Source organism: Leptopilina boulardi, unplaced genomic scaffold (assembly GCF_019393585.1).
Source record: "Leptopilina boulardi isolate dan_hultmark-lab unplaced genomic scaffold, ZJU_Lbou_2.1 LbouV2_300, whole genome shotgun sequence".
In the NCBI taxonomy this organism is placed as follows: domain Eukaryota; kingdom Metazoa; phylum Arthropoda; class Insecta; order Hymenoptera; family Figitidae; genus Leptopilina; species Leptopilina boulardi.
Window position 1 is genome coordinate 1,698,623 of NW_026137864.1, and position 10,246 is coordinate 1,708,868.

A 10,246-nucleotide genomic window follows, 5' to 3' on the forward strand; every position below is an offset into this window, starting at 1 on the left:
AAATCTGAATTAGTGAAAAGTGAGCTACTAATTTAAATTAGTAAAAATTTTTACTTATTTTTAGTCAATTTTTACTAAAACTTTAGTAAATAAATTTAAAACTATTGAATCAAATAGTAATATTTTACTAAAAATTAGTAAAAAATTTTACTAATGTGAATTATAGTAGCTCAATTTTTACTAATTTCAATTTAAACAGTAAATTTAAGGAAAAATTTATTTTTTTTACGAGAAACTAAAATTATGTGTACCTAGATTTTATTTTCACTTTATTTATTTTTCAATAAAAATTTATTCTAATAATTTTATTTTAGAACAGTTACATTTTAAATTTTCAACAAAAACTAAATATATGTAATATAATTAAAATGTCTTAATATTTTAAAAAATAATTAAAATTTTTGGCTGCTTTAATAATTTTTTATTTTCAATTTCAAACTTAAGAAAAATAATTGAAGATCAATATTAACATTAATAATTTTTTATCTCAAAAAAAATAATTTGAGATCAATATTAACAATAATCAAAAAGTTTCTCAATAATTTTTTCTTAAACTAAAAAAATTGAACGACTATCCCTTCATAGCCATATGGCCGAGAGGCAATGAGAATTTACAAAATTATTTATTATTTTAATGTTCAAAATTTTTTAATTCTTCATTAATTTATTATGTAAAGAAGAATAACTGATGATTTATATAATAAGAATATAATTGAAAAAATATAAAGAGTTTTTTCTAAAACAAAATGTTTTCCACAATATATCTCTTTCTCAGCCATATGACCGAGAAGCGATGAGAAGTTGGATTTACAAAATTATTTATTATTTTAATGTTCAAAATTTTTTAATTCTTTATTAATTTATTATGTAAAGAAGAATAACTGATGATTTATAATAAGAATAATTGAAAGGGTTATCAATAGGTTTCCTTAAAATAAAATGTTTTCCACAATATATCCCCTTGTTAGCCATATGGCCGAGAAGCGATGGGAAGTTGGGTTTAGAAAATTATTTTTTATTTTAAACACATATATTTTTTAACAGTTTTTATTATTTTATTATCTCAAAAAGAATAATTGAAAATCAATATTATAACAATAATCAAAAAGTTTTTTAATAATTTTTTCTTAAGGGTATGGTATGTGGGCAAAGGACGTTTTTTTGTGGTTTGATACTTTCTCTGAAATAAAAAATGATTTCGGGTTCAAATTTTGGAAAAATAATTTTGTTTGGTACAAGGAATCTCGCTGTTCTACTCATTTACCATAACTTAACGCAAAAATAATAAAAATAAAGCAATAAATAGTAAAATAATGTGTTTTATCATAGTTCATTCAGCGGCTACTCGCTCGAATTAGCGTTGTTTCCTAGACGACTGACACACTCAAGCAACGTCTGTGTATGCATCGCCATGTTTGTTTTTATTTTCGTTTAAAAATGCCACTTTTTAAACTTCATTTTTTAATAATTTAACGCAAAATTATGTATTTTTCGGAGAACAGCGAGATTCCCACGTACTCCTTAACTAAAAATATTGTACGACTATCCCTTCTTAGCCATATGGCCGAGAAGCGATGAGAAGTTGAATTTACAAAATTATTTTTTATAAATAATGATTTTATCACTCGGTCGACAAAATGACAATGTCCGATCGCAATAGTGTGGAGCGTACATCGACATCTGCTATTGTTTTGTTGATTTCAACCTGTCCCGGGATTTTGCAGGATTTTACTATTCCATTAACCACTGCATCGTGACGTTTAGTTATTGCCTCTGCATATTCTTGTGGCAGTGCTTAATGTCGTGTGGAAGAGTTACACTTTTTATTAAACAAAGTTAACTAGTTGATTTACATATTTGACTGTTTTTATTAAGAACATGTATATACAAACTTAAACTTATATTTTAATTTTACATTTGGTAATTAGTCATTATATAATAATAATAATAATAATAATTTTTCATTATTTATTTTAATTTTTCATTGTAAATAATAATTTCTTATTATGAGATTTTTGTTGTATAAGCTTACTTTCGTGACATGACAATGCGTACTTAATTTGTTAATTCTTATTAAATTTACCTCGAATTATACATTTAATTATTAAATTAGTTTAATAATATTGCTTGAGTATCGTTTCTAACAAAATTCATTGTTATTTTAGAATGCAATCAATTTACTATTACAATTCAATTTTAATTATTCTGGACATTATTTTTATATTGAAACATTCAGTAATTTGTGATATATAAATAATAATTCTGTTAATTAGAAATTATTTTAACTATTAATTCAGTTAAATTGAAAAACTGTAAATTGCATATTTGACTAAGAATAAAATCGATTAAACAATAATTATGCGACATTAGTATTTCGTTTATGTAAATTTTAAAACAATATTAATTCTATTAAATAAATATTGTGTTAAATCAAACATCAGTGTATTTGAAAATTTTTGAAATAAAAGTTCCTGTTAATAAAAATTTGAATCAATGAAAATTTAGTTAAATAAATATTCTTTGGCATAAAAATGCAGTTCGATTAAAGTTCCCTTTTTTAAAATTGTAATAAAGAACAATTATATCATATATATTTGTCGACATTGTTAAATGTGTGATAAATCCGGTGTGAGGAGTATAACTGCGTCCCAAAAATGCCGATATTTTGAGAAAATAAATTCGTGGTTTGAAAAAATTACTTGCCACCGATTCTCTACCGCAAATCTTGATGATATTAAATATATTTTATAAAATCATTAAAAAAAAGTCGATTCACGTAAAGAAAATCTCCACATGAGGAAGCAAAGTATTCATTCAATGAACACAAAATTTCATGCAATTTATTTGGTTTTTAGAGACAAAATGGCACAGGTTTTGTAAATTATTTTTAGAAATGATACACGAAGCGGTCTCATTTTTTGATGCAAAAAATTTAATAAACTTATATCAATCATGGCCGAAATGAATCGACTGATTTTTTTTGTCATTTTGAATAAATGGCAAATTAACGTTCTGTAAAATAAATTTTTTTAAATTCAATTTTAATTATATAAAATAAAATTTTGGTTTTAGGATTGTTCAGTTTTATAAACTTTAGAAAGTTAATAAGATATTTGTAATACTTTCTGAATAAGTATACAAAAAAATATTTCGAATTGCAAAATTTATATGTATAATTTGTAAATTATATTTGTTCAATAAAATAACATGGTAATTACAGAATTGAACATTGTAGTATTAATTGTCAACAAACTTTAATTCTGAATAAGCAATAATAATAATAATAATAATAAAGAAATATATACTTAAATGTGAAAATCTAATTATATTTCATGCACGGAACAGCTGTCTGTACGAGTAGCGTTAGGACTTACTTGCGCGTCGACCGCGCTTTCTTAAAACTTGAATAATTTTTTAAGTTTTCAATGAATTAGTTTAATATTTTACAGAAAACTTCCTTATATAGTGATAAACAAATGTCTCACTGGAAGTTTTCTGAACTACAAAGTAAAAATGCAATGACAATTAATTAATAATAATTAATTAATTATTTATTAATTGCATTAATTTGTAGGCATTCTGTTACAGATAATTTGATTCACACAAGAAGACTAGAACCAGGAGGGGAAACTTCGTTGTAAAGATACGGCGTGAAAAACAAGCCACTAGAAGGCGTGGCTTATTGTTCGGGCTTTGCTATTCAGACGAATTTGAGTGTTCTGCGCATACTTTCTTGACACTGATATTTAAAATGTAGCAGACGCTGTTTTTAAGTTTCTGTTTATGCGGTTATGGCAAATGGTTTACCCATAAATTTTTGGATGCGATTATTTAATAAAATTGTTGCTTTTTCATAAAAAAAAATGGTGAGAATATGCTGCGTGAGAAACTGTATAGTGGACGAAAAATATGGTAAAGAAAATGAACTGCATATACTTTCTCTATTTTCTTCTCCATCAGATGAGGTAAGTATTTATTATTATAATAAAACATATAAAATTTAAACCGTGCCTTATTAAGAATTAATATTTATTTATCCTATATTTTTCAAATTATCTGTTAACATTAATTTTTTTAAGAAATCAAAACACATGTGGTCAGAGGATATATATATATTTATATAAGTATATAAAGTATAATTACTTTAGAAGTAATTTTTATAAAACATTGAAAATGACCGTTTTTTTATAATATCTAAATGAAATATTGACGAAATCCCTTCTTTCATATCATTTTCTTCTCAAAATTTGATCTTCTTTAAAGAAATAAATAGAAAAAAAATTTGAGTACCTATACATTTTATGTTTAAAGATGTTTTTAATTTGTGCTGCATTATCTATTTGTGCTCAATTTGCAGAATGCAGCACAAAATTTGTTAAATGAAAAATAATACGTTTTAAATATTTCCGAATAAAAAAATGCTGTTATTGAATTTTAAAATTTAATTATTTTGAAAATTTTTTAATATTTCGTGACTGTTATGATTGTTTCTTTTTATGATAGACTAACACAATTCAGAACAAAATTTGTTTTTAAATAATAATAATTTTTTAATATTCCTGAGTTAGACAATCATATTTTGAATTTAAATTTGTAATTTAATATATTATATTAAGTACATTCAATTTGTGAATATGTAATATGTAAGTTGTAATATGTAATATATATAATATATACTTTTCTCAAGACTTTCATTTATATATATTATCTCGCTTTTGACATTTCTAACCTAACCAAGCAGACGCAAACATTTGTAGCTGCTTGCTACGAAATTTCCCCTTCAAAACCTACAAGGTTAGTATGCGCAAAATTCGTAAATCCGTTCTATTAGCAGTACCCGAACTTAAATGACACGTCCACCGTGTGCACGTTTACCATGCCACTACTCACTGTGGTAAAGCGTGGAAGTTTCACCTCCTGGTTCTAGTCTTCTTGGATTCACACTAGCACTCCAATATCATGTTCTTTCGAGAGCAATGTATTCCTTCAGAAGGAATTAAATGATATTTCTCAAAATGTTTCAGCAATTCAGGGAGAAGAAAATGTTATTCATTCTTTGTCGGAAGAAGATAGGACTGGTTAGTAAACAGATTTGTACAAATCAAAATGAAAATATTACTTTGGAAAATTGGGATTACAATTTGTTTGATGTCATTCAAACGTTCAATGAGGTGAGCATTGAAGGAAAAAAATTTTTTTGGAAAACTTTTGTTTTCCAATAAAATAAGTCATAAATATTACTTTATTTTTTAAAGATGAAACGAAGATATGGATTCTTATAATTCCAAATAATGTTAACAACAATTTATGAGAAACAAATTTAAGAACTTCGTTTGCAGATTAACAGTGTTGAAGTAATAGATCACACAAAATTTCTGTAATGAAGTTATGTAAAACGTTAACAACTATGAAGTTTCTAAATCATTGTTACTGGCTGTTATGTCACTGTTAACCAAATTAATGCAATGACAATATTAGCAAACATTACTCTATACAATTATTAATATTTTAATATCATATATTATTTATATAATTATTTTCTACTTTAATTTCATTCTTATTAAAATTGTGTTTACACAATTAAATGATTTTAATAAATAAATTAATTAATTGTTTTTTTATTAATTAGGCATTAATTACTGCCCCTGGCCCAAACCGGTTATCATACCCGACATTACTAAAAGCCGACCCGTCTAGAGTAATACTGGCCAATATCTACACTGCCTGTATTGCCCTCAATGCAATTCCTGAATGCTGGAAAAATTCAATTACTATTTTAGTCCAAAAGAAGGGGGATTATCCAGGATAAACAATTGAAGGCCGATAACGATGACAAATACTATTTATAAAATCTTTGCAGCTTTGTTATCGGACAGGATTGCATTATGGGCTAATAAAAATAGCAGACTGTCATGGGCGCAGAAGGGTTTTCTTCAGTATGAGGGATGCTACGAGCATAATTTCGTTCTGCAGGAAGCCCTTCAGCTTGCTAGGAGCAAAAGGAGAAGTCTCGTGGTCGCCTGGTTGGATTTGGCGAATGCCTTTCCATCCGTGCCACACGAGACGATCCGTCATGCCCTAGAATTGATTGGTCTGCCTGACAATACCCGGGATCTTGTTATGAAATTAATTTCAGGGTGTAATACATTCATTAAAAATAACTCTGCCCAGACTTCGGCAATTCAGATGAATGCCGGAGTTAAACAAGGTTGCCCGCTTAGTCCTCTCATCTTCAACCTCGTTTTTGAATTGGTATTAAGAGGTGTAGATGACTTGGGCAAGGGCTTCCACATGTATGGTAAGAGGTTTAGTGCCCTAGCGTATGCGGATGACATTGTTCTCCTAGCTCAGAGTGAGAAGGAAATGCAGTCAATGCTGGACAGGGCCGATAGGCTTTGTTCAATAATAATAATAATTGTAATGCAGTAGAGACATTTAAGAAAAATGTTGAAGAAGGTAAAAGAATATTATTTTATTGTTTAAAATTATTTTAATACAATTATAATTAAATAAGACAATGTGGTTGTACAAATAAATGTTTCAAAAATTATTTTAAAAAAAATTAATTAAAAGATAATAACAAAATTATTTATCACATTTTAAAACAATGTTTACAGAGAGAATGGCAGCTGATCCTTCAACATCAAGTGAAAGAATATCAGAAATTGGTAGGCATCATTTAAAAAAAAATAATACGTTGTAGTACGCCAATAATAGATTCTTTAACAAATGAAATTAAATTACAACAAGAATTAAATTATATTTCTTCACTATTTCAGTCATCAATGACGATGAAACTATAGAGATAGGAGAAATTATTAACGGTAAGCATAGAATTATAATAGAAAATTACTATTTTTAAATATATAATTAAAAACGATTATGATGTACAATAAAAGAAGTAAGATTGTTATATTAATATATTCTTTTTCATCATTTTTCAGAAAATAATGGTGAAAAAGATGAAATTTATTCTTCATCCGAAACAATTTTCATTGGATTCGATGAAAATCAAAAAGAAAAAAGTTTAAAATTAGTCAAAGCAATAACAGAAACTGTTAAAAATACCATCCATAAAGATAATTCCCCTAAAAGAATAATTTTTCAAGAATCTGATTTTGATGACACCACAATTCTAACCCAAAATGTTTTTAGAGAAGGTAAGCGACAATTCACTGTATAATAAACCGTAAATTTTCACTAAAATATACACCACATTTATGTTGTATATAGATGCTTTTCTTAAGATAGGTTATATGAAAGTAAAATTTTCATTAAATGTTTTCCTATGACCATCACCTTATAAGAAAGTAATCTTAATAATAATTTTTTAACAATTTTTTTGGTACATATTAATAACGAGAATTTTTGTAAGATAAGTATAAGAAAATAGTATAGCAATTGAAAATAATTTTTAATTGCTTACAGTGACAGTTGCACAAGTCCATCGCGAGGATACGAGTATTGCAGAAGATAATAAAATTGGTAATAAAGAAAATTCATTGATATAATTATATTCGTTTGTTTTGCAAAATTAAATAATATTGAACATTAGTAAATAGAGAAGTTTAATAAGAAAATGAGTAAAAAAAAATCTTTCATAATATCACATACTATTAATATTTCAATAACATTAATATTTTGTCACATTCACAATTGTTACTAAAAATGAAACATGTAATTACAGATGAAAGAAGTGAATCTGAGAATGCAGTTACGGCGGTTATGGACGTAGTTGATAATGTAAATGCTGAGTAATTTATCTTCATTAAAATTTCTATTTACTCTTATTGAATGTAGCAATAACAAATTTTAAACATACTTCAACAAAAATTAATTAATTTCCAGATAATAATAACAGAATTAATAATGCAGACTTTCAAACTATTGCAAGTAACAGTGAGGATCAAGGTAATATGATACTTTTTATTAAATAATAATGCAAAATTTTTGGTATATATTTTAATTTTAAAAAAAATTTCTATTTCATTTTGAATTACATGTTTCCCTAATAATCGATTTTTTTTTAAAAGAAAAAATTTATTACAATATTACTGCATTCACAGTTCAAGAAATAAGTGAAGATGACATAGACACATGTAATTTGGATGAGGAGAATATTTCAGGAAACATATCTTTTGCGTATCCCCTAATAAATAATACACATTACAAAATGAACAAAAAAGGAAAATTAAAAAATATAAAAAATAATGAGTTGTGTGGGCATCTACCGGAAAAAATGAAAATTCACCTGCCTATATTTCCAGCCGATACTACGAGAAAAAAACAGCGCGCATCATTTTTTTTAATGATCCCCAAAAAATAATTTTTAATATCAAAGACAAGTATTAGAAATGATTAGAAATGAACAAATTAGAATGATAATGAAATTAAATAAATGTAAATTTAAACGAAATATTACAAAATCGGTCTTAAACTAAAAAGACGTCCGACAATGAAAGATATAGCAGGATATTTGTCGGGTAGTTGCTCGGATAGTCAATTTTTACCATCAAGTACAAGTGCCTCCACCAGTGAATGCTGGTGGTGAAGGAGATTGTCTTTTTAAATGTATTGTATTGTAATGTAAGAAGTAGTTATACGGTTCGACAAAAAATAGTTTCCTACGTTATTGATAATTGGGAAGAATATAAGGAAGAATCATTTCATAGTCTGGACATTAATAATCCATTAAAATATAAACATTATATGGGAAATCAAGGAGTTTATGGTTCTATGTTGGAATGTCGAGCTGCTGTATATGTATATGACATCGATGTAACTGTTATAAGAGAAACTCAAAATAGTGAATATTACACTCTAATCTTTAAAAAAAATTCGGTGCAACAGGATAACTGTACTTACTATTTACGGGACAACATCATTATACTCATAAAGACGGACATTTTGATATTTTGATTCCTTGTGATAATGAAAACAATTTTGAAGTCCAAAATCAGTGTGAAAATTTCAATATGGTGAATGATTATGAAATAAGTGAATGTGTGATTGACGAGAGTGATATTATTGAGTGTGAAGTAAATCAATATGATGTATTACAAAACATTACTCCTTTAAATAGGTTTGAAAACATACATTTCGAAAACAATGGAGACAATGTAAATTTAATAGAAAGTAATCGACAACGAACTTCATCTGCAAATTGCACGATACAATCGTCGGAAGACGAATCATGTTTTGAAAATGAAATGTGTATTCTAAATAATGGGAAATACTTCAAAAACAGTGCTGTAAATGATAGACACTACTTTTTAGAGCAAGAAAAAAAGTTTATTATATGTGCAAGACAATATTTTGAGCATGAAAAAGTAATGGAACAAATTGATAAATCTAAAGTCGTTCAACGAACAGCAGATTGTTTACAAATATCAAAAAGAAGTGTGGTACGAATTACACATGAATGGATTAATGAAAAGAATTTCAAAGTTAAGCCTAAAAGTGGGAGGCCATCAATTCCATGTAATGAATTTCCTGAAGGAGTTATTAGAAGAAAAATGCATCAATATTATATCAACCGTTAATATCCAACAACAAAGGCTCTTTATGAAGAGTTACAAAGAGATGTATTAGACCTCCCTGAATTTAAGTTAACAACTCTTAAAAAATGGTTGAAAAAGTTAAATTTTTCATATAAAAAATTGTCTAAAAAACCTGTTTGGATGGAGAGTACAAGAATTGCAGCGCAACGAGATCAATATTTAATTTCCATTAAATTATATCGGGATAGTGGGTTTAATATATTTTATACTGATGAAACGTGGTGTAGAGCGAATCATAGTAGAAAATTCAGATGGGTGGAAAATTTTGTTGTAAGTGAAAATAATAACTTTGATTATTATCGTGAACATGTTCAAACAGTTTTTGGACAACAAGGTGGCTTTATTACACCATCCGGATCTGGAAAGCGTGTTATAATTTTACATATTGGTGGAAAAAATGGTTTTGTTGATGGTTGCTTAAACTGTTTCATCGGTAATAAAGGCTCTGCTGATTATCATGAAGAAATGAATTCGAAACATTACGAAGAATGGTTTCGTCATGTATTAACAGTGCTCCTAAACAAATCAGTTATTGTATTGGATCAAGCACCTTATCACACGATGCTTGATCCAGAGTTTCAGAATCCAACTAGTCAATGGTTAAAATCTAAAATAATTGAATGGCTTATTAAACGCAATGTGGTAGTTCCAGAAATTGCAGAAAATTTTAATGACTTGACAAAGAC